The 24,317-nt window shown below is 47.9% G+C and overlaps 1 pseudogene; it reads right to left on the reverse strand.

Annotated features, from left to right (window-relative positions):
• Nucleotides 1-24,317, reverse strand: part of LOC147662745 (NACHT, LRR and PYD domains-containing protein 3 pseudogene) — a 267,147-nt pseudogene that overhangs the window by 63,432 nt on the left and 179,398 nt on the right.

A 24,317-nucleotide genomic window follows, 5' to 3' on the forward strand; every position in this document is an offset into this window, starting at 1 on the left:
CTCACTGCGTGCTGGGGCAGACACCAATGCATGATCAATACCAGGAGCAGCATGGACTGGGCAATGCCAGGAGGACCACACTCACTGCTGCTGGACAGGCACCAATACATGATCTATAACAGGAACAGCATGGACTGGGCAATGCTGGGAGGACCACACTCACTGCGTGCTGGGGCAGACACCAATACATGATCAATAACAGGAACAGCATGGACTGGGCAATGCTGGGAGGACCACACTCACTGCGTGCTCGGGCAGACACCAATACATGATCAATTTCAGGGGCAGCATGGACTGGGCAATGCTGGGAGGACCACACTCACTGCTGCTGGGCAGACACCAATACATGATCAATACCAGGAGCAGCATGTACTGGGCAATGCTGGGAGGACCACACTCACTGCGTGCTGGGGCAGACACCAATGCATGATCAATACCAGGAGCAGCATGGACTGGGCAATGCTGGGAGGACCACACTCACTGCTGCTGGGCAGACACCAATACATGATCAATAACAGGAACAGCATGGACTGGGCAATGCTGGGAGGACCACACTCACCGCGTGCTGGGGCAGACACCAATACATGATCAATAACAGGAGCAGCATGGACTGGGCAATGCTGGGAGGACCACACTCACTGCTGCTGGGCAGACACCAATGCAAGATCAATAACAGGAGCAGCATGGACTGGGCAATGCCAGAAGGACCACACTCACTGCTGCTGGGCAGACACCAATGCAAGATCAATAACAGGAGCAGCATGGACTGGGCAATGCCAGGAGGACCCCACTCACTGCTGCTGGGCAGACACCAATGCATGATCAATAACAGGAGCAGCATGGACTGGGCAATGCTGGGAGGACCACACTCACTGCTGCTGGGCAGACACCAATACATGATCAATAACAGGAGCAGCATGGACTGGGCAATGCTGGGAGGACCACACTCATTGCTGCTGGACAGACGCCAATACATGATCAATAATAGGAACAGCATGGACTGGGCAATGCTGGGAGGACCACACTCACTGCTGCTGGGCAGACACCAATACATGATCAATAACAGGAGCAGCATGGACTGGGCAATGCCGGGAGGACCACACTCACTGCTGCTGGGCAGACACCGATACATGATTAATACCAGGAGCAGCATGGACTGGGCAATGCTGGGAGGACCACACTCACTGCTGCTGGGCAGACACCAATGCATGATTAATAACAGGAGCAGCATGGACTGGGCAATGCTGGGAGGACCACACTCACTGCTGCTGGGGCAGACACCAATACATGATCAATACCAGGAGCAGCATGGACTGGGCAATGCTGGGAGGACCACACTCACTGCTGCTGGGCAGACACCAATACATGATCAATAACAGGAACAGCATGGACTGGGCAATGCTGGGAGGACCACACTCACTGCTGCTGGGGCAGACACCAATGCATGATCAATAACAGGAACAGAATGGACTGGGCAATGCTGGGAGGACCACACTCACTGCTGCTGGGCAGGCACCATTACATGATCAATAACAGGAACAGCATGGACTGGGCAATGCTGGGAGGACCACTCTCACTACTGCTGGGTAGACACCAATACATGATCAATAACAGGAACAGAATGGACTGGGCAATGCTGGGAGGACCACACTCACTGCTGCTGGGCAGGCACCATTACATGATCAATAACAGGAACAGCATGGACTGGGCAATGCTGGGAGGACCCCACTCACTGCTGCTGGACAGACACCAATGCATGATCAATAACAGGAGCAGCATGGACTGGGCAATGCTAGGTGGACCACACTCCCTGCGTGCTCGGGCAGACACCAATACATGATCAATAACAGGAGCAGCATGGACTGGGCAATGCTGGGTGTACCACACTCACTGCTGCTGGGGCAGACACCATTACATGATCAATAACAGGAACAGCATGGACGGTGCAATGCTGGGAGCACAACACTCACTGCTGCTGGGGCAGATACCAATACATGATCAATAATAGGAGCAGCATGGACTGGGCAATGCTGGGAGGACCACACTCACTGCTGCTGGGCAGACACCAATACATGATCAATAACAGGAGCAGCATGGACTGGGCAATGCTGGGAGGACCACACTCACTGCTGCTGAGGCAGACACCAATACATGATCAATAATAGGAACAGCATGGACTGGGCAATGCTGGGAGGACCACACTCACTGCTGCTGGGCAGACACAAATACATGATCAATAACAGGAGCAGCATGGACTGGGCAATGCCAGGAGGACCACACTCACTGCTGCTGGGCAGACACCAATACATGATCAATACCAGGAACAGCATGGACTGGGCAATGCTGGGAGGACCACACTCACTGCGTGCTGGGGCAGACACCAATACATGATCAATAACAGGAGCAGCATGGACTGGGCAATGCCAGGAGGACCACACTCACTGCTGCTGGGCAGACACCAATACATGATCAATACCAGGAACAGCATGGACTGGGCAATGCTGGGAGGACCACACTCACTGCTGCTGGGCAGACACCAATACATGATCAATAACAGGAACAGCATGGACTGGGCAATGCTGGGAGGACCACACTCACTGCTGCTGGGCAGACACCAATACATGATCAATAACTGGAACAGCATGGACTGGGCAATGCTGGGAGGACCACACTCAAAGCTGCTGGGCAGACACCAATACATGATCAATAACAGGAGCAGCATGGACTGGGCAATGCTGGGAGGACCACACTCACTGCTGCTGGGCAGACACCAATACATGATCAATACCAGGAACAGCATGGACTGGGCAATGCTGGGAGGACCACACTCACTGCGTGCTGGGGCAGACACCAATACATGATCAATAACAGGAGCAGCATGGACTGGGCAATGCCAGGAGGACCACACTCACTGCTGCTGGGCAGACACCAATACATGATCAATACCAGGAACAGCATGGACTGGGCAATGCTGGGAGGACCACACTCACTGCGTGCTGGGGCAGACACCAATACATGATCAATAACAGGAGCAGCATGGACTGGGCAATGCCAGGAGGACCACACTCACTGCTGCTGGGCAGACACCAATACATGATCAATACCAGGAACAGCATGGACTGGGCAATGCTGGGAGGACCACACTCACTGCTGCTGGGCAGACACCAATACATGATCAATAACAGGAACAGCATGGACTCGGCAATGCTGGGAGGACCACACTCACTGCTGCTGGGCAGACACCAATACATGATCAATAACTGGAACAGCATGGACTGGGCAATGCTGGGAGGACCACACTCAAAGCTGCTGGGCAGACACCAATACATGATCAATAACAGGAACAGCATGGACTGGGCAATGCTGGGAGGACCCCACTCACTGCTGCTGGACAGACACCAATACATGATCAATAACAGGAGCAACATGGACCGGGCAATGCTGGGAGGACCACACTCACAGCGTGCTGGGGCAGACACCAATACTTGATCAATAACAGGAACAGCATGGACTGGGCAAAGCTGGGAGGACCACACTCACTGCTTCCTGGGGCAGACACCAATACATGATCAATAACAGGAACAGCATGGACTGGGCAATGCTGGGAGGACCACACTCACTGCTGCTGGACAGACACCAATACATGATCAATAACAGGAGCAGCATGGACTGGGCAATGCTGGGAGGACCACACTCACTGCTGCTGGGGCAGACACCAATACATGATCAATACCAGGAGCAGCATGGACTGGGCAATGCTGGGAGGACCACACTCACTGCTGCTGGGCAGACACCAATACATGATCAATAACAGGAACAGCATGGACTGGGCAATGCTGGGAGGACCACACTCACTGCTGCTGGGGCAGACACCAATGCATGATCAATAACAGGAACAGAATGGACTGGGCAATGCTGGGAGGACCACACTCACTGCTGCTGGGCAGGCACCATTACATGATCAATAACAGGAACAGCATGGACTGGGCAATGCTGGGAGGACCACTCTCACTACTGCTGGGTAGACACCAATACATGATCAATAACAGGAACAGAATGGACTGGGCAATGCTGGGAGGACCACACTCACTGCTGCTGGGCAGGCACCATTACATGATCAATAACAGGAACAGCATGGACTGGGCAATGCTGGGAGGACCCCACTCACTGCTGCTGGACAGACACCAATGCATGATCAATAACAGGAGCAGCATGGACTGGGCAATGCTAGGTGGACCACACTCCCTGCGTGCTCGGGCAGACACCAATACATGATCAATAACAGGAGCAGCATGGACTGGGCAATGCTGGGTGTACCACACTCACTGCTGCTGGGGCAGACACCATTACATGATCAATAACAGGAACAGCATGGACGGTGCAATGCTGGGAGCACAACACTCACTGCTGCTGGGGCAGATACCAATACATGATCAATAATAGGAGCAGCATGGACTGGGCAATGCTGGGAGGACCACACTCACTGCTGCTGGGCAGACACCAATACATGATCAATAACAGGAGCAGCATGGACTGGGCAATGCTGGGAGGACCACACTCACTGCTGCTGAGGCAGACACCAATACATGATCAATAATAGGAACAGCATGGACTGGGCAATGCTGGGAGGACCACACTCACTGCTGCTGGGCAGACACAAATACATGATCAATAACAGGAGCAGCATGGACTGGGCAATGCCAGGAGGACCACACTCACTGCTGCTGGGCAGACACCAATACATGATCAATACCAGGAACAGCATGGACTGGGCAATGCTGGGAGGACCACACTCACTGCGTGCTGGGGCAGACACCAATACATGATCAATAACAGGAGCAGCATGGACTGGGCAATGCCAGGAGGACCACACTCACTGCTGCTGGGCAGACACCAATACATGATCAATACCAGGAACAGCATGGACTGGGCAATGCTGGGAGGACCACACTCACTGCTGCTGGGCAGACACCAATACATGATCAATAACAGGAACAGCATGGACTGGGCAATGCTGGGAGGACCACACTCACTGCTGCTGGGCAGACACCAATACATGATCAATAACTGGAACAGCATGGACTGGGCAATGCTGGGAGGACCACACTCAAAGCTGCTGGGCAGACACCAATACATGATCAATAACAGGAGCAGCATGGACTGGGCAATGCTGGGAGGACCACACTCACTGCTGCTGGGCAGACACCAATACATGATCAATACCAGGAACAGCATGGACTGGGCAATGCTGGGAGGACCACACTCACTGCGTGCTGGGGCAGACACCAATACATGATCAATAACAGGAGCAGCATGGACTGGGCAATGCCAGGAGGACCACACTCACTGCTGCTGGGCAGACACCAATACATGATCAATACCAGGAACAGCATGGACTGGGCAATGCTGGGAGGACCACACTCACTGCGTGCTGGGGCAGACACCAATACATGATCAATAACAGGAGCAGCATGGACTGGGCAATGCCAGGAGGACCACACTCACTGCTGCTGGGCAGACACCAATACATGATCAATACCAGGAACAGCATGGACTGGGCAATGCTGGGAGGACCACACTCACTGCTGCTGGGCAGACACCAATACATGATCAATAACAGGAACAGCATGGACTCGGCAATGCTGGGAGGACCACACTCACTGCTGCTGGGCAGACACCAATACATGATCAATAACTGGAACAGCATGGACTGGGCAATGCTGGGAGGACCACACTCAAAGCTGCTGGGCAGACACCAATACATGATCAATAACAGGAACAGCATGGACTGGGCAATGCTGGGAGGACCCCACTCACTGCTGCTGGACAGACACCAATACATGATCAATAACAGGAGCAACATGGACCGGGCAATGCTGGGAGGACCACACTCACAGCGTGCTGGGGCAGACACCAATACTTGATCAATAACAGGAACAGCATGGACTGGGCAAAGCTGGGAGGACCACACTCACTGCTTCCTGGGGCAGACACCAATACATGATCAATAACAGGAACAGCATGGACTGGGCAATGCTGGGAGGACCACACTCACTGCTGCTGGACAGACACCAATACATGATCAATAACAGGAGCAGCATGGACTGGGCAATGCTGGGAGGACCACACTCACTGCTGCTGGGGCAGACACCAATGCATGATCAATACCAGGAGCAGCATTTCTCCCCCTGAAAGTAGGGATGTGTTCTCCGTTGCCCCCTTGTTTACAGGTCAGAAGCTGCTGATGTTGTTTAGCAATAAGTAACTTAAGCGCACCCCCATTCTGTGCAGAGCGCACCCCGTCCTGATCCTAGCGTCGACGCACAGGCTTTGCTGAGGATGGACAGGACTGGACATTAAAATCACCTGCCCATGATGTTACAAAATTAGAACGGATGGGACAGAGGAAGGCTTACAGGCTAACGTCAAAGAGCCTTGGCCACCTTACCACATGTGGAATCAAACACATTACTGTAGACATTTATAATCACCGGGTCATACCCACCCTTAATAGATAACCACAACAGCCAGGAGTGGGATCCTATTAAAGATGTCTTTTTACCAGTAATAGGAGCTTATTGGAAATGGGAGTCTGAAGCTCCCTCTTTGGCCCGCCCAGCACAAGATAGTACGGCTCCAAAAAAGTGAGGAGAAAACCCTTCAACATGTATCAGGGTCACACACTTACCTCATTATTGCAAACTCTCTCCCATGGGAAGGAAAAAATAAGCAGATCCCTGACTGCATTAGGCCCAGATCCACCAGCAATGTCAGCGCTGCCTGAACTTACGTTGGACCTACAATCCTTCAGTCACTAATTTTCTTGGTGGGTACTCAGATTCAGAAGTACTATGGGGTCGATTAGGATGGCGAGCGGATGGCCGCCGCCAGACATTGCGGGCCCCCAATGTGTTGGGGGGTGTGGGTGCACTGGAGGGGAGATTAAGGACATGCTCCTTTTAACATCGCAGTGGTGCTGCTGGCAATGTTATTCGCCAGAATCTGAAAGCAGCTGTCAGATTTAGACTGCGGACCATCCTAATTGGACCGGAGGATATGACGCAGTCCTTGCGGGCACTCTTTTCCTGCGACCATGGCAGTCGGGGAGGTTTTCTGACCGCCATCGTAATAGGCCCCTTTATTTCCAAGAAATATAGTCGTATAGAAATATTACACATATTTTTTGTTCATAAAAAGAAAAAGCAAACATAAGGAGAGACAATTTTGGTACCCATAAACAACAATGCATGGTTGTATCCTCCCGCCAAGACTACTTGTAAATTATGCAATTTCAACTATAAAAACATTATAATTTTCCCTACCGAGACATTATGCAATATACAGCCCAAAATCTTACAACTATTTAAGCCTTTCACTAAAAATTGTAGAAAATGGATCAATATCAGAACAGTTCATTCAACCCCAACAGGATTTTAAAGAGTTAGGTCATTTAACACAGCAAACAGTACCTTTTACACCAAACAGGATTCTAGAATGCAATATGGAAAGCATCTTTTCACGACCTTCCTATTTGGGGTTCCACTAGTTTGCATGATGTCACCTTACTGAGTATAATTACTCCCAAACAGACCTGAAGGGTACTCAAAACCTGGAACCTGTTAACCCTAACCAGGGGGAAATGCAAGCTAGGATTGCGACTAGCCATTTCCTGAGTATTGTGATCCGATTATACATCAAATCTGTGCTGCATAGTCAACGATAAAAGAAACCCAATGGAAAGAGGGCCATATCAGTGGCAAAGGGGGTATGCAAGAGTGACTTGGCCAGAGTTTCCTTGGCATGACTGGGTTGGCTGAAGTTAATAGTAATACAAACCCCCTTAAAACATTTCCTAAGCGGACCAGCCCAACCCACCCTACTTGCTAGAAAATGTTGTTGTGCTCGCTCCAGGTGAATATATAATTTCCATTTGGCCAATGGACAGCTTTGTTCATCAGGGACTCCAAAGATTTTCTTTGGTCAAGACTGATGGGTGGTACATGGACCAAAACAGCCACATGCTGCGTGGGTGGGCCTGCGGTGGTAGCAACATCTCTTACTATTCGGTTACCTATAGACCCCCCAGAAACAGTACCAGAGTTACCAACATGTTTGAAGAGCTCCCTGGAAGGTTGTATGGGAAACATTAACATTTTTGAAACATAGTTCTTATCCGTGCCAATAGAGGCCCGCTCTGGTAAAGTGACGCTAAACGCAGCTGGGTTTAGAGCAGCCACACTATGACAGAGAGATGATACTTTGTCAATTTTCTCTTCAAGACATTCCAGTTTTTCCCTGAGTGGTAGAATCATGTCTTTGAAAGTGTCTACAAGGTATGGAAGGCAACGACCCAGAGGGTTTCATCCAAGGGGACGGGTAAGTCATCAGCCCCATGGCAGGTCATTACGTTGGATGCAATTTTACAGGGAAATAGCGACCCCTACTGGTTCCAAAGGCAACTCTTGGGCAATATAACCGTCTGGACCGTACAGTTAACATGATTCATTCCTGTCTCCACTTTCCGGTCCAAAACTGGGTCGAGGACCCTAGTGACATCTACTTGTCCACATGGCCCGATCGAACTCAGGGATAGATGGCCTTTAGCCTAGTCAATTTCCTTAGAGATGACACCACCAGTTCAGACTAAAAAGAAGTCAATGGAAGAATGTTTGGTATCAGCTACTGCCTTTGGGCCCCCAGCCTTAGGTTTACCCTAAGATTGGGTGGTGAACTCCGGTCCGCTTGCAGAGTTTGTGGAGTTTTCCACACTTCGTATTATGCAGAGCTCGGGGAGTTACGTGAGGCAGAGGTTTTTTCCTTCCTCGCGCTCATCAACATCAAGGGGCACCTACCGGACATAATCTTGAGTGCCAGGCAGAGATTTTTAAACCTGGTTCTCTTCCTTACAGGAAGCCAGTGAAGGAGTTTTAAGCTTTGTGTTGAGGGTGATCTAGACGGGAAATTCAACACCGGCCTGGCCACGGTATTTTGCAGAACCTGTAGCCTGGACAGCCAATGTTCATTTATTTGGGTCAGCAAGGCATTCCCATAATCCATCCGGCTGATGATCAGTCCCTGTACTAGAGGTTTCCTAACTTCTATCGGGATCCATTTAAAGATGTTGTGCAAGCTGTGCATGATGCCAAAGCAGGTGCCTATCGTTTGGTTGACCTGGTTCCTCATTGATAGTTGGTCATCAATTAGAATACCAAGATTGCGCACTGCCGACCTAGGAATTCGACAGGCACCAGGTTTGGGAGGCCACCAGTTGTCTGATCAGTGCTTATGTGCCTTCTCAAAGAGTATCACATCTGACTTATTACCGTTAAGATCAGGATTGTTAGTGCTCATCAATCCGTCAACGTGCAACATCCAGTTAATATGTCCATAGGCTCAGGACCAAGGGTGATTAATCTGAGTGTCATCGGCGTATGGCACTACATCAAAACCATATGATCTGATCACCCCGGCCAGTGGCGTTACATAGAGATTGAAGAGTGTTGGGATCAAAATAGAGCCCTGAGGTACTCCCATCCTTACTGGTTGACTGCCTGAAACTACGTTATCGATCTGGACTGCGGTGGCTTAATCAGTTAAATAACTCTTGAGCCACTCCAAGGCCCTCCCTCTGACACCAACCTCACGGAGCAGTTGATCCAGAATGCTGTGGGAGATGGTGTCGAAGGCAGCTGTCAGGACTAGATAGAAGGGGGCCCCCAAAAATAGGATGTCGGCAGGTTCACAGGGGGAAAAAGAGGCAATAAGTGAGAACAGAGGAGAACCCTGCCACTAATTTTTTTATATGGTCCTATGCAGGGATCCAAGAATACAAACAGGACATCGGAGCAACCATCTAAAGAGTCAAAGCATCAGACCTAGCGATACATTGATAATTTGTATTAATTTTTTCAAGTTTTACGATTTAGTGCATTGATATTACAAAATTAGCATCAGTACATTAAAGAATCATTGATTAAAACACACATATATTTTTTACATATAAAGTCCTACAAACACCGTACAAATCTCACATTCGACCCTCAAATCAATCCACCTTCGCCTCTAAGCCAATCAGTCAATCTCACACTCACACTTATACAAATAAACACAATAGTATATAAACGCCACAAGATGGATTGGTTCAGCATCATTGATATACACAAACCCAGCCTCCACACCCTTCAGCATCATTGACATGCTCAAACCCAGCCTCCACAAACTACACCATCATTGACATGGACAAACCCAGCCTCCACATCCTTCAGCATCATCGACATGCACAAACCCAGCTTCCACATCCTTCAGCATCATTGACATGCACAAGCCCAGCCTCCACATCCTTCAGCATCATTGACATGCTCAAACCCAGCCTCCACATCCTTCAGCATCATTGACACGCACAAACCCAGCCTCCACATCCTTCAGCATCATCAACATGCACAAACCCAGCCTCCACACCCTTCAGCATCATCAACATGGACAAACCCAGCCTCAACATCCTTCAGCATATTCGACATGGACAAACCCAGCCTCAACATCCTTCAGCATCATCGTAATGGACAAACCCAGCCATGACATCTTTCAGAATCATTGACATGGGCAAACCCAGCCTCCACATCCTTCAGCATCATCGTAATGGACAAACCCAACCTCCACATCCTTCAGCATCATCGACATGGACAAACACAGCCTCAACATCCTTCAGCATCATCGTAATGGACAAACTCAGCCTCAAGATCCTTCAGCATCATCGTAATGGACAAACCCAGCCTTGACATCTTTCAGAATCATCAACATGCACAAATAAAGCCTCCTATCCACAGTAATGACCCATACCATAGGTCACTGCAGCATTTGATACTTCACTGTGAAGTTGAAGTACCATCGCAGCGAGAGCTCTCTTCCCGGGGTTCAAAATCCTATTCATCATCTGTGTGGAAGCATCACGTACCTGAAGAAGCTCCTGAAACTTCTCGGGCCTTATAAGGATCCAACACTGAAAATGAAATGACACTTATTAATATCAAGACTGTTACAGACAGTAATCCAATAACAGTGTCCATTTTAATGTGATTTCAGGTATTATTTTTAGGTCGCCGTAATTTGCGATGTTAAGTAGCCACCAAACTTTTAGTCGTAATGTACAGGAACGTTTTATTTACGTGGCAGGGGTAATTACTGAGATATTGATTATGATGAGGTCAGGGCGCTGTCAATTAATTGAACATGGTAGGTGGTGGGGGTTCGGATCTTAAGTAGCAAAAACCCATTGGCTAATCAAGATCCACCCTCCCATGAGTGAGGATGGCCTCTACATTGTCCCCCTACTAACTGGCTCAAACTCCTCCACAGCGCTACACCAGCCAGCCTCGGTGACTGACAACCAGAGGAGTGCTGCTCCCGCTTTGGACACTGGCACCATCCTAATTCAATCAATCAATCATTTCTAAAGCACGGCAAGTCACCCAGGAGGGTCCCAAGGCACAGGAGTTGCTGCTGCTGTGTGGTGATCTGTTCATTCGAACAGCCAGGTCTACAGTCCTTTCCTGAATTGCTGGAGTGATGAGGCGGTCTTGAGTTGCAGGGGAATGTTGTTCCAACCAGGTGCGAGAAAGAGCAACCTCCCCTGTTGGCCCGGCGTATCCGGAGTGGGTGTCTCCAAGGAAGAGGGAGGCAGATCGTAGCTGTCTGGTCGGTTGGTGGAAGGTCAAGCGTTTGTTGATTTATGCTGGTCCTTCTTTGTGCAGGGTTTTGTTTGTGTGGGCCACCATCTTTAACAGGCATCTCTTCTGGAACGGGAGCCAGTGTAGCTGAATGAGTGGGGTGTGATGGTGGTCCTGCCGGGGGGGTCAAGGATGAGCCTTGCTTCTGAGTTTTGCATTGTCTGGAGTCTCCTAAAGAGGCATTCAATGATGTATTCGAAGAGTGTGTTCCAGTAGCCCTGCCTGCTGGTGACGAGGGCCTGCAAGATGCTCCTTCTCGTGTTGACTGGGAGTCACCGGAGATCTTGCGGAGCATGCATGGCGTGTGGAAGCAGGAGGATGATATTGGATGATTCTGCGTTTACCTGTTTCTTCATAGATAGCTTGCTGTCCAAGATGATGTTGAGGTTTTGGGCATGGTCAGTCGGGTTTGGGGTGTGGGCAGAGATCTGCAGGCCACCATGCGTCATTCCATGGTGAGGTGTTGTTCCAAAAGATGAAGACTTCCTTTTTGCTGTGTTTAACTTGGGACAGTTGACCTACATCTGTGACAGCTGGCTCTCGTGGTGGAGGGGTCTTCTGACCGCGAGAAGATGAGCTGGGTTTCATTGGCATAGAAGCTAACGTTGAGTGTGTGATCTAATGGTGTTATTTATTTATTTTTATTTATTCCATTTATAAAGCGCACTATCGCCTTGCAGGCATCCTGGTGCTGGTAGCTCATGGTAGGTAGGAGGGTATGTCAGAACAAGGCCTAGCAACTAGGACTTGGTTAACAGCCAAGTTTTTACACTTTTTCTAAAAGGGAGAAGCTCCCTAATTTGCCTAATCTCCCAAGGGAGGCTGTTTCACAGTTTGGCTGCTGCCACCCCAAAGAATCTTCCCCCTGACTTAGCTTTCCTAAACCTTGGTACTCTCACCAGTCTTGCCGATGAGGAGCGAAGCAGTCTAGTTGGAGTGTACCAATCAAATTCTGATCGCATTGCTATTTTTCCTATCCCATGAAGAGCTTTAAAGACGAGGCAGAGGGACTAAATTGTACTCTCAGCCTCAGAGGGAGCCAATGGAGTTCTGCCAAAGCCACTGACGTGGACGATCTTCTGGGCAGCCCTAAGACTAACCTAGCTACAGCTGATTGAATTCTTTGAAGCCTATCCAGCAGGAAACCTGGGGACTAAAGCAGGAGGACGTTGCAATAAAGCCTACTGAGGATCGTACATCTTGCCACTTGAGCACGCGCCTGAGAGTGTAATAATGGCAAGATCTTCCGAAGGGACCTAATGAATGCAAAGCAACTGGTTGTCGTTTTTGCAACCTGAGCTTCCATGGTAAGCTTGTTGTCAAGCATGACGCCCTGATTGCGGACTGTTTCCAATGGCCGGACTTTGATTGATGTTTCAGGAGGCCAGAAATTACCAGGAAAGTGATGAGAAATCCTGTTCCCTGCACAGAAGAGCGCCTTCGTCTTTCCAGTATTGAATTGAATGAGTTCTGTAGCCAGCAAGCCGTGTCCAGCAGACACTTGTGGAACACCTGCACTGGTGTCGAATCCTCTCCCTCAAAGGAGAGGATCAACTGTGTGTCATCCGCATAATTAATAGTGTTAATCTTATAAGATTTAATGACTGTGATCAAGGGTTTTAAGTATAAATTAAATAAAATAGGGCTAATTGCCGATCCCTGAGGAACTCCATGCGGCACAGGTGAGATAGCGGAATGAAAGGGAGGGAGGGACACCGCCTGCTGTCTATCCTGCAGAAAAGACCGAAACAAGCGCAGGGCGCAGCCACTCACCCCAGCTTCACTCAATCTTCTCAATAAGATTTTGTGGTTAACCATGTCAAAGGCGGCAGACAGGTCAAGCAGGATTAATGCTGCTGCCTGACCCCTGTCTGCTCGCCTTTGAAGCTCATCCATAGCGGTCAGCAGGGCCGTCTCGGTTTCATGGGCAGGCCGAAATCCAAATTGAACTTCCTCCAGCACTTGATGCTGTTCCAGATGTTTAGAGAGGGTTATACTAACCATGCGTTCAACAATTTTAGCAGGAAAAGGTAGCAAGGAAATAGGCCTGTCGTTTTTTAGCACTCAGGATCCAGGGATGGCTTTTTCAACAAAGGGGATACCAGAGCATGCTTCCAATGGAAGGGGACTATACCACTAGCTAACGACTGGTTACAAATTAGGCGAAGAGTGGGGAACAATTCTTCCTCATACTCCTTCCAGATCTTGTGTGGGACAGGGTCCATGGGCGAACCGGAGGAAATACCCCGTGCCAGCCTGCTAAAAGCCTCCTCCGTTAGAGGCAGAAACTCCGATAATTGACCAGTGAGCTGCAGGCAAGGCCATTATCCACATCCTCCGAGACCCTACCCCCAGAAGCAGGGGAACTAATTCCCCTGCTTGTTGGCCAAGGGGTTCATGTAGATGTTGAAGGGGGTGGGGCTGAGGGACGATCTTTGGGGGATGACCTTCTTGGGATCCGATAAGAACGGTGGGAAGTGAATTCTTGTTTCTTACAGTGAGGTATGAGGTGATCCATTTGAGGGTGTTTCCTTGTACTCCAATGTAGTGGAGTCAGATGAGATGGGAGACAGTGTCAAAGGCGTCTGACAGGCAGAGGAGGATGAAGGCTACTGCTTCGTTGGTGTCCTGGAGAGCCCTAATGTCATTGGTGGTTGTTATCCGAGCTCTCTCGGTGCTGTGGTTGGCTCTAAATCCAGATTGAGAGGGGTCTAGGAGGTTGTTGTGTTCCAGGTGTTCAGTGAGTTGCTGGTTAATTGCTTTCTTGAGAACCTCTCCTGCAAAGGAGAGCAGAGCGATGAACTGACAGTTCTTGGGTTCTGCTAGGTTGGCAGATGGTTTCTTCAGAGGGACCACATTTCAGCGTGTTTCCAGTCCCCAGGGAAGGAGGCAGAGGTGATGGAGGTGTGCAGGACTTTCTTCAGCTCGTCCCCAATCATCTTGCTCTTGAGGTTTTGGACGTGCTGGGGACAGGGGCCTGTGGGTGCCCCCAAGTACACAGAGTTCATGATGGATATTGTGGCTGGAGTTTTGAGGGGTCCCGGAGGGTGAGCAGGTATTCCGCTGTTGTGTTCACTGGTGTGAGGAGGTTGATGCTGTTGGCAGTGGGAGGCGGGTTTTGTAGTTTCTGTAGATGCCTGACATCTTGTCATGGAGCAAGTTTGCCAGGCTGTCACACAGCTTTTTGGAGGAGTGGATGCCATTCTCAGCGACAGTATGGTTGGAGAACTCCTTCACGAAGGCCTAGAGCTCCCTGCTGCTGTTTATGCTTGCTTCCATGTGGTCTGCTAGGGTGAATTTCTTTGTTTCTTTCAGGAGTGGTATTGTTCAGTTCTGTCTAGAAGGCAGTCTGATCTCCTGTCTCTTTGCTGGTGCGCCACTTCCTGTCTAGTTGACAGCAGTTGCATTTGGTGGATTTCAGCTTCTCAGGGAACCAGCTGATAGGTACTGTGGATTAGGCTGCATCCCAGGAGTCTCCTGTGGGTCCTGCTGTGATCCATCTACATCATCCTCTCCCTCCTGGTCCTTTGTTGATGAGTGGCGGACCCCTGCTCTAACCAAAGGAAATGCCTAAAAATCTTGCTTCCGGCTGCTCTTCTTGGTGGGCAGCCACCCTCTCCTTGCAAAACACCTTGAGCTCAACCACAGTGTAACTCTCCAGGTTGCCAAGCTCAGATATCATCTTTGCAAGTGGTTCCACGGACACAAACAGTCAGGTTAAGTAGAAATGAATTTAGAAAAAGCAAAAAGGCCAATCAGGGAGAAGTTTAAACTCAAATTGGTCTCAAAATATTTATCTAGGACTTTCAGTGTTTCAGCAACTCACTGTAGGGCACGGCACAAACACACGTCCTATACTCACTACTGATCACCAGTATAAGAAATCGGATTACTGGTTGAGAGGGTTCAGATCCTACTCGTGCAGCAACTACACCCTTTGTCAGAGTGAAGTCACAAGAAAACCCTAAATTAACCTGTGCTCAACCCTCCGGAAGCTTGGCACAAGCAGTCAGGTATAACTTAGAGGCAATGTGTAAAGTATTTGTGCAACATCTCAAACAGTAATGAAGTGAAAACACAGCACAGTAAAGATTAAATAGCCAATTTGAAAACGTAGAGTAATTGTTATAAATAAAACAAGACCAAAAAGAAAACAATCCAAGCAGTAGATAATGAGTTATCCGGTTATAAATGGTTCAAACAAGATGTTGTGAATTGACAGTGATTAGATTAAGCATTAGCAGAAGACATACTGTATTTGGCAACTTTCGTAACATTTAGCGGTATCCATTTTGTATTTGCGGCAGTCATTTTGTCTGCCACATGTTGCCATGTGCTCACCATGTGCTTTGTCCTACCTTCTTGTTAACTGCGCCTGAAATCTGCCCAGCAACGAGCTATATTTAGCACCCCCACTTTCGCGCATGCCCAGTAGGGTCTGCAACTGTTAGTAATTAGTTCCAGATAGGAATGTGTTTACAAGTTCCCGAAAACCGTTAGCTCCTCCCACTTATCGATTGTGCCTTTCAAAATGCCCTTATATGTACATAAAACTCGCTTCTGTGTTTGTATCGCCTTCTTTTGAGCCCCTGTGTTGGTATAAAGGGGCCATGCTCTTTCTGTTCGGTGTGCTACTTCATACAATACTGGAGGGTGTTGTTTGGATCGTAGTACCACCTCATGAGGTGTAATAAACTTTGTATTTTCTATTCCAGTTTCTGTGCCAACTTCTTCCTTTGGTCTGAGGACTCTGTGCAGAGAAGGGCGAACCCCTTGCACTGGTAGGCCTTGCTGAGGCTAACTCCGACACATTGGCACCCAACGTGGGGCTCATCGGCGACTCGGCTGCCCGAAGGAGTGGTCGCGACGAAGGATTGGAATCTCGCTTTGGACGCGATCACATGCCAGAAGAGACCCGAGTCTTGGCACCCACGGCGTTTTTCCTTTCTTTCCAATCTGACCATCCAGGTGGCGCCGGTCCTCGACTGAGATCTCTTCTGTTGGTTCGCCGCGCAGTGACCGTTTGGTCGATTTTAGAACTTGGCAGTTGGAATCTGGACACCCTGTGAGTGGTAAGAGCCGTTTTCCGGTACTTGCTGTGGGTTTTGGAGCCTGGGAGTGGTAAGGTAGTTCTAGGAACGCTTACTGTGGTAATTTGTTTGGAAGACTAGTCAGATTTGTATGTTTCGTATTTTGAACATATAGGAGTTTCAACCCATATAGGCAGGTAATGAGGAGACTTTTCTCCAAATTTGATTTTGATTTGAATGGCACAACGTACTAGAGGTAACTTAAGTGCTACTTTGATTATAATATTGCATATTCTGCACTATTTTTGGCCTGCCTGTTTTAGCGCACTTCGTAGGATGTGTTGCTTTTGTAGTGGTACCAATTTGAGACTTGAAGAATCGCAGCCGGCTCTCCAAGAGGGTCCCGCCTAATAGAGATATGTATGTTAAGTATGGTCTTTCTTCTATTATGTACAGCATATTGTGGAATAAATACACTTGTGCGGACCCTGAGTTACATTGGCCAAAGTATGGGGCATTCGATTTGCGAAAGATTGAGTATGTGGAACAATGTATGTTTAATCGGAAGTCCAGACAAGATATGTTTGATTGTGTACGAATGTGGGAGAAAGACGTGCGTGAACGCGCGAAGCGTGAGCAAGCCTTGATTAAGAAAGAGCAGCGGAAGAAAGTGTATGAGAAAGCATTGGAGTTGACAAAGAAAGGAAGTGAAGGAACTGAGAGAGAGAAGAGAAAGAACGCAGATTACAGGTATCTGGCCAATACGCTGTCCGGCAACCTCTCTAACCTGTCCTTAATAAACCGCAAGATGAATTTTTGTTACTAGATTGTCCTCCACCTCTGTATGCCGTTCCGTCTGCCCCGGCTGATGTAGATGAGGACTCCGTCTCTGAACAAAAGAGACAAGGCACTCGCTCTATGCTGTCCGTCGATCGTGCGTCCGAACTCAGAAAGACCGCCTGTCAAGCACTTCATAGTACTGTCTCTGTTTCTGACATTCTAGATAGCTTAGAGGGATGGCAGGAAAAGGAGCAGCTATATTTTACTGAGACGTTTGCTGCAGAAGTTATTGAACTATTTCGGAGATATTCTGTTAACTTAGAACCCGATGACATAGCATCTGATTTTAAGCAAATGCGAGATGGTCTTTTTACTCTTCCCCAGGTGACTGATACGATCAGGTGTTTGTTTAAACTACGAACTGACGCGATCCAATTGCGAGAGGAGAAAAGGATAGCAGACGCAGCTGCATGGATATCTCATACCGGCGGGGCGCAAGCTTCTATCTTCGGAACAGATAAGACTATGATAGTTCATGCGAAGCCTATGCGAGAGGCCTTGTTTTTATATGTTCCTTCTAAAGGAACGGGTACAAGTGATGATAAACATTCTGTCAATGCTAAGGGTTATTTTATCTATAATTGGGTATATACCTCTTGGAATAGAGCAGATATAATGGCACTTAAAAAAGCATTACCTGACCCACGGAAAAATCCAGCCGCTTTCTATGAGGAAGTTGAGGGAGCCATTAACTCTTGTACTATGACTTTGTCTGATATTGATTTATTTTTCGGGTTGATATTACCGCCAGATATGTGGAGGACTGTGCGTAAAGTCGATGATGGCGCAGATTATGGGGCGTTATGGAAAGATATAGAGCAAGTGGATGAAGAAAGGGAACCCGCACAAATGCCGTGTCAGTTGATATTGAATCTTCCTGCCGCTATATTAACTAAGTTAAAGATGATTATTCCCCCTAAAAAGATTGATTGGACTGTTTTAGCGTTGTGTAAGCAAAAGGCAGATGAATCGGTTTCTGATTTCGTCATGCGCTTTGAAGAAGCATTTCATGATTTTAGTGGCCAGTCATTAACGGATGACACGGGCCGACATCTGTTTGTTGATAAATATGTCACAAATGTATTACCAGGAGTAGCTAGCCGTTTGAAAGCTAGTGAAAGCTCTTGGACTACCCCTTCTCTGGCATCTCTCTTGACGATGGCTCAATATTATGAACTTTTTTCTAAACAAAAGGGGGAGGTGAAAAGCTGATCCATTCAGTTTCCTGAGTAAATATGCTAATCAAATGGGGAAGGATCACTAGTCCTGCACAACCTTAGGTATGCAGGAAAAACGTGGGGTGTCCCAATTAAAAGACCCTCATGCACGTGATGGGTATGGTGGTAACTTAGCGGTATATCTTGATTCTCCGCTATCTAATCATGTGAGTGCATAATCATCAGGTCGATCAGGTTATGCAGCCTCCACCAGGAGGTTCTTACCCAAGGTTGATACAGTAGTGAGCCAGTGAGGAAGGGGTATTTAAAAAGCCTGGAAAACCAGATAGAGAGAATTTTTATTAAGTCTGGGTTTGGGTCTGGTAAACTCTGAAGTAGTGCATATCATGAACTTGTTATGAGTAACAGATGCACTCAGAGTATCGAAGTCAGAAATAGTGGGGGTGTTAAAAATTGGTCGACATGTTTCTGCCTCAATGGCCTTGATTAGGACTTACGGGCATTCATCAGGACCGCTAGGTGAATAATGTGAAAAAGATTATAAATATAATGTGGTGGTGAGAAATAGGGAAATTGTCAACCTGTTTCTTTGTATTGGAGGTCTCAATGTACCTCGCGCGTATAACTAACGCGCTTCAGTCGGGTGGCCGAGCTACAGGCGGACTTCTGTGTCCGCTGCTGGCTGCTGGCGTCCTCTGTGTACGCGCTGTGTTCCAGTAGATCAGAGGGGTCCTTATGTTACAGCACAGGTTTTGGGTTCTACAGATCAGTTTCTGATTGATACAGGAGCTACTCGTAGCGCTTTGTCTAAACAACTGGTTCCAAGGGCTCCCCTGTCTGGCTTAACAATAACATCAATAGGTTTCGATGGAACACCTTCCCTTAGCTCATTGTCACAACCACTTGCATTACATGTTGATAAATTTACTGCTCCATGTCTGTTTTTACTTTTTCCAAATACACCAGACAATATTGTGGGTCTTGATATGCTCAAGTATTTCAGGGCTACAATACGATATTCTCCTGAAAGAGTACGTGTGATTTTGAATGATAATTTTCATGTGATGGAAAGAACTTGCCTTGTTAAGGAGGATATTGCACTGGCTTCACTCCCTGATACTTTGTGGGCTACTTTAGATACTGATGTGGGACAGATGGTTTTCCAACCGGTACACATTAGTGTTAAGGAGGAAGCTGTGTTGCCATGTTTGCCTCAATATAGAATTTCACAGGAGGGTGAGGAAGCACTCATACGAATTGTGCATGATCTCATTGAAGTTGGAGTTGTTGAGGAGGTTCCATTTAATGTTTGTAACAGTCTGATTCTTCCTATTCTGAAAAAAGATACAGACACTAGGATTTATTGATTCATAATTGATTTGCGAGAAGTGAATAAGATTGTGGTACCACAATATCCTGTGGTCTCTGATATTACGACACTTCTTACTTTGGTTCCTCCGACAGCAACTACGTTCTCTGTAATAGACTTGAAGAACGCTTTCTTTTCGATCCCTATTCATCCTGATAGCCGATACTTGTTCGGTTTTACTTTGAATAATCGATCGTATGGATTTTGTAGAGTTCCTCAAGGCTATACTGAGAGTTCTAGTATTTACAGCCAAGCATTGAAAAGACAACTTGATTCTTTTGTTCTGCCTGAAGGTGTGGCGCTCATACAATATGTCGATGATATCTTGTTGGCAGCCGATACCCCTGAACTATGTGAAAAATGCACTTTGTCCTTGCTTTCTTTTCTTGCTTCACATCATCATAAAGTATCACAAAAGAAATTGCAATATTGTAGACCAAAGGTAACCTATTTAGGTCACCTTTTGTCTAAGGAGGGCCGTGCACTTACATCAGATCGCATTCAAGCAATTTTAGACACACCAGTACCCTCTACACAGAAAGAAGTTTGTGCATTTCTTGGTCTTACTTCCTTTTGTAGGCAATGGATATTAGAGTTTTCATACATTGTTAATCCTTTGTTAGCACTTTTGACAAAAGATACTCCAATAGTCCTTCCATGGACAGATGAATGTGAGAATGCTTTTCGACAGTTACGACAAGCACTTTGTTCAGCACCAGTGTTAGGTACTCCAGATTATATAAAGCCTTTTTCACTCTATGCACACGAGAGAGATGGATGTGCATTGTCAGTTTTAGTGCAGACACATGGCGATAAGCAACGTCCTTGTGAATTTTTTTCAGCAGTACTTGATCCTGTTGCTTGAGCGTTGCCTGGGTGTTTTCATTCAGTTGCGGCAACAGCTGTGTTAATACGCCAGAGTGAAGGGATAGTTTTGTCACATTAGCTGTTGGTGCTGGCACCCTATGCGGTTGATGCCCTCTTGAATCAAACAAAGACGCAGCATTTAACTAGTGCTCGCCTGACAGGATATAAACTGACAGTGCTAGCTCCTCACATTACACTGAAGAAATGTGCAACATTAAACCCAGCCATTTTGTTGACATAGCCGGACGGTCCTGTAGCTTTATTACAACTCTTGACGAAGGGGAAAAAAGTTTCAGCTACAAGAGACTTCCTGATCCTAACACGATCTTTAAAACCACTCACTTGATTTCAGAGAACCGTGCTGCTTTGCTCTGCTGGGAAGGAAGGAAAAGTCCGCCTTACAAAGCATCCTGCTTTTTTGCTGAAGCCTCCCCTCAACGAGGACTCGCTGGTGTGAGCGAGTCCTGCAATCGGCAGGGCTAACCAAACGCTCCCAGCTGGAGTCCCACGGGTAGAGGCTTGGGGCAAACACCATCAGCGAGCCGGGGGACTGCGAGGACCAGCATTCTCCAGGCAGCTCAGCTGGTTCCTCTTCCCCCGGCGATCACGCCCACGGACACGCCCCCGCCCACCTGCAATAACTTTCGTGACACCCGCTTCGCGGGCGCCACTCACTTGATTTCAGAGAACCGTGCTGCTTTACTCTGCTGGGAAGGAAGGAAAAGTCCGCCTTACAAATCATCCTGCTTTTTTGCTGAAGCCTCCCCTCAACGAGGACTCGCTGGTGTGAGCGAGTCCTGCAATCGGCAGGGCTAACCAAACGCTCCCAGCTGGAGTCCCACGGGTAGAGGCTTGGGGCAAACACCATCAGCGAGCCGGGGGACTGCGAGGACCAGCATTCTCCAGGCAGCTCAGCTGGTTCCTCTTCCCCCGGCGATCACGCCCCCCGCCCACCTGCAATAACTTTCGTGACACCCGCTTCGCGGGCGCCACTCACTTGATTTCAGAGAACCGTGCTGCTTTGCTCTGCTGGGAAGGAAGGAAAAGTCTGCCTTACAAAGCATCCTGCTTATTTGCTGAAGCCTCCCCTCAACGAGGACTCGCTGGTGTGAGCGAGTCCTGCAATCGGCAGGGCTAACCAAACGCTCCCAGCTGGAGTCCCACGGGTAGAGGCTTGGGGCAAACACCATCAGCGAGCCGGGGGACTGCGAGGACCAGCATTCTCCAGGCAGCTCAGCTGGTTCCTCTTCCCCCGGCGATCACGCCCACGGACACGCCCCCCGCCTACAAGTACATAACAACAGTACTTCTCCCGCGTTGCGGGACACGCGCGGGGCAAAGAACGCAGCGAAGACCGGGCAAAGAGCGGGCCGTCTGTGGCGTGGGCCTTCTGTGGCCGTCCGGGGACGCACGTGGACGGGACGGGCCACCCTATTAACATCTTTCATCTCTTGTGACCTACTAGACTGTACCACACTGGGGCTGAGAGGAAGCTAATACTACAGAGGTAACTGTAACATCGGAATACGCGAGACGACATCTTGAGTACTTGGTGCAATAAACACTAATTTTGAAAGTAGTTTCTTTTATACTACTTAAGCTTCTACTAAGAAACAAAAAATGGGCTACAAAAAACTAAGATCACGTACAATATATATGAAACGAATGGGCACAGAGGAAGCAGTCAGAAGCTCTTCCGACAAAGCAGTTAAACAAGGTCGAATAACTAAAACTCCCGCTATTAGTAATTATTTTTTAGCCCTATCTTCAAAAAAACAAACTCCGGTTCAAGTATTGGAAATGTCAATAAATAGTGAGACAACAAAAACTGAGGAAGTAAAAGAACTGCCTGAGCAGGACCATCAATCTACCCAAAATTCATGTATCTTGGATCATGAATCTAACCAAAAGGTACTACTTTCAACGCAGGAATCACAAATTCCAACCCACGAGATCCTACATTTAAGTTCTTTAACACCTGTAAAACGTTTAGTTAGCCTTTCTTGCATCGACGATCTACTTGGAGATGATACAAAGCCGATGGAAAAAAACTCTGACCTACAGTCAAATCCTGATAAGTCATTTAACAGGTCCCAGGAAAAGCCCTTAGATCAAGATCCCACTCTCGATTCTTCTCTGGACCCTTTTTTTCTAAAGACCAACAATTCAATAAACACTGCAACACCTATGTCAAAGGCTCTATATTCTCTTCAAGAAATATTAGAATCGGTCCTTTCATTTCTAGGTCATATCCTGGAAAACTCTGACCAAACGCTAGATGTCCAAATTGGTATTTTGAAATTTCTTGTAGAAGAAAAAAGGAAAAAAGAACTCGTAGAAGCTACAAACAAACAACAAATATACGATGCCAAATTGGTAAACATCAATAATTCTTGACTGACTGAAGTACTTGTAAAGCGCTCGAATGCCGCGGCGTCTTGGCGCTGAGTGACTAGAGAGCAGTGTGAGCCAGTCTTAATACGAGGAAAAGAGCCAGGTTTTCAGTGCTTTTCTGAAACAAAGTTTAGATTTTTGTGAGCGCAGTGCAGGGGGTAGAGAGTTCCACAGTCTGGAAGCCTGGTAAGAGAAAGATCTGCCACCCCAGCGTTGTCTTCTTATTTTGGGTTGGCAGATAAGATCAAAACCGGCTGATCTCAACGCACGTGATGGCACATATCGAGGAAGTAGTTTGGCAAGATCGTCAGATCCCGTACCGTGCACAGATCTGTGGGCCAGACAGAGGGCTTTAAATTGAATTCTACACCTGACTGGTAGCCAGTGAAGTTTCCTAATGACTTTAGATGTTGGGTGACGATAGGGTAGATTCATCAGAACCCTGGCTGCGGCGTTTTGAATTGCCTGCAGCTTATTCAGTTGTTTTTCTCCTGTGCCCAAGTAGAGAGAGTTGCAATAGTCCACTCGGGACATTACCAGGGCACCCATAACAGTTTTTTGCAATGTGGGGGGGATATAAGGTAGAACTTTCCTAAGGATCTTGATGGTATGGAAGCAGGTAGACGTTACCTGGTTAATCTGAGCCTTACAAGATAAATCTTTATCAACCAGAAAGCCAAGGTTCCTGACCTTTTCTGCTGGACTTGGGCAGGAGCCCGCCTCTGGGGGCCACCAGAGGTTGTTCCAGATCGATGGTTTCTGACCGAACTCAATTATCTCGGTCTTGTCTGCATTTAGTTTTAAAAAGTTAAGGCTCATCCAGTTTTTTACACTGAGAAGACAGTTCTTAAAGCGCTCCGCAGTGGCTTGGATGGACTGGGACACTGAGACTACTATTTGAGTGTCGTCAGCGTAG

Source organism: Lissotriton vulgaris, unplaced genomic scaffold (assembly GCF_964263255.1).
Source record: "Lissotriton vulgaris unplaced genomic scaffold, aLisVul1.2 SCAFFOLD_2533, whole genome shotgun sequence".
NCBI lineage: Eukaryota > Metazoa > Chordata > Amphibia > Caudata > Salamandridae > Lissotriton > Lissotriton vulgaris.